Below are 2,500 nucleotides of genomic sequence, written 5' to 3' on the forward strand. Positions count from 1 at the left end.
CGCTGGGCCAGAAGGGAAGGGGGTCTTTCGGACCGGAACCTTCATCCCAGGGCCCGCCGGATGGCTGCGTACGTCGTGGGGGCGCTCTGACTCCGGGCCCCGCGCCTGGCAAACTCCCCACCGGGAGCTGCGGGAGAGGCCAGAGCGCGTACCCGCAACCGGAAGGGGTCCCCGAGCCGCAGTTCGCGCATCGCTCGGAGTACCGGTTCGTCGAGGGGAGCGTTCGAAGTCTGGAGAGGCGCTCTTCTCTCACATATATCTCCCGGAGGCGTGGGATGAAGTGTCTTTGGGCGGTTGGGAGCCCCCCCCGCGTAAGCCGGGTCGGTCCCGCCAACTACCCGCCCCCCTGGAACTGCCGGGCGGACGCGGCAGGCAAATTCGACCCCATCCCGGTTCTACGGATTTTTTTGCTCCTTTGGCTCCCCCTCTGGCCGCTTTGGGGTACTGCAACCGAGGACCTGCCGAAACGCGTGGAACTGCCCGTCGGATTCGAGTTAAGAGGCGTCAACCGTGGAAGTCTGAACGGTCTGAAAAATTTTCTAAGTCCCAAGGACTCTCCGGCGTGATTCTCTGGAGCCCTTTTCGGCTTGCGAGGCTGCCCGACGCCCCTCCCGGATGATGGAAGTCTGACGGAATTTTTTTTTTTGACCGATTTCTCCCAACTGCCGGGGAACATTGGGAGAGATTGTCTGGAGCCCCGCTCGGGCTCCCGAGGGCCCCGACACCCCCCCGGATGATGGAAGTCTGACGGAATTTTTTTTTTTGACCGATTTCTCCCAACTGCCGGGGAACATTGGGAGAGATCGTCTGGAGCCCCGCTCGGGCTCCCGAGGGCCCCGACACCCCCCCGGATGATGGAAGTCTGACGGAATTTTTTTTTTTGACCGATTTCTCCCAACTGCCGGGGAACATTGGGAGAGATTGTCTGGAGCCCCGCTCGGGCTCCCGAGGGCCCCGACACCCCCCCGGATGATGGAAGTCTGACGGAATTTTTTTTTTTGACCGATTTCTCCCAACTGCCGGGGAACATTGGGAGAGATCGTCTGGAGCCCCGCTCGGGCTCCCGAGGGCCCCGACACCCCCCCGGATGATGGAAGTCTGACGGAATTTTTTTTTTTGACCGATTTCTCCCAACTGCCGGGGAACATTGGGAGAGATTGTCTGGAGCCCCGCTCGGGCTCCCGAGGGCCCCGACACCCCCCCGGATGATGGAAGTCTGACGGAATTTTTTTTTTTGACCGATTTCTCCCAACTGCCGGGGAACATTGGGAGAGATCGTCTGGAGCCCCGCTCGGGCTCCCGAGGGCCCCGACACCCCCCCGGATGATGGAAGTCTGACGGAATTTTTTTTTTTGACCGATTTCTCCCAACTGCCGGGGAACATTGGGAGAGATTGTCTGGAGCCCCGCTCGGGCTCCCGAGGGCCCCGACACCCCCCCGGATGATGGAAGTCTGACGGAATTTTTTTTTTTGACCGATTTCTCCCAACTGCCGGGGAACATTGGGAGAGATCGTCTGGAGCCCCGCTCGGGCTCCCGAGGGCCCCGACACCCCCCCGGATGATGGAAGTCTGACGGAATTTTTTTTTTTGACCGATTTCTCCCAACTGCCGGGGAACATTGGGAGAGATCGTCTGGAGCCCCGCTCGGGCTCCCGAGGGCCCCGACACCCCCCCGGATGATGGAAGTCTGACGGAATTTTTTTTTTTGACCGATTTCTCCCAACTGCCGGGGAACATTGGGAGAGATTGTCTGGAGCCCCGCTCGGGCCCCCGAGGGCCCCGACACCCCCGGAAAATCATGGAAGTAGGAAAATTTCGATTTTTCGTCTAAGTCCCAAGGACTCTCAGGCGAGATTGTATGGAGCCCCGCTCGGGCCCCCGGGGCCCCGTCACCTCCGGAAGTCCGCGGGGGCCTGAAACTTTCCAGTTTTCATCCAGGCGCCGAGGGCAGTAGGGCGAGAGCGCCCGGGGCCCCTCGGGCCCCCGGGGCCCCGTCACCTCCGGAAGGTCGCGGGGGCCTGAAACTTTCCAGTTTTCATCCAGGCGCCGAGGGCAGTAGGGCGAGAGCGCCCGGGGCCCCTCGGGCCCCCGGGGCCCCGTCACCTCCGGAAGGTCGCGGGGGCCTGAAACTTTCCAGTTTTCATCCAGGCGCCGAGGGCAGTAGGGCGAGAGCGCCCGGGGCCCCTCGGGCCCCCGGGGCCCCGTCACCTCCGGAAGGTCGCGGGGGCCTGAAACTTTCCAGTTTTCATCCAGGCGCCGAGGGCAGTAGGGCGAGAGCGCCCGGGGCCCCTCGGGCCCCCGGGGCCCCGTCACCTCCGGAAGGTCGCGGGGGCCTGAAACTTTCCAGTTTTCATCCAGGCGCCGAGGGCAGTCGGGCGAGAGCGCCCGGGGCACCTCGGGCCCCCGGGGCCCCGTCACCTCCGGAAGGTCGCGGGGGCCTGAAACTTTCCAGTTTTCATCCAGGCGCCGAGGGCAGTCGGGCGAGAGCGCCCGGGGCAC

Source organism: Anomaloglossus baeobatrachus, unplaced genomic scaffold, assembly GCF_048569485.1.
Source record: "Anomaloglossus baeobatrachus isolate aAnoBae1 unplaced genomic scaffold, aAnoBae1.hap1 Scaffold_557, whole genome shotgun sequence".
In the NCBI taxonomy this organism is placed as follows: Eukaryota; Metazoa; Chordata; class Amphibia; order Anura; family Aromobatidae; genus Anomaloglossus; species Anomaloglossus baeobatrachus.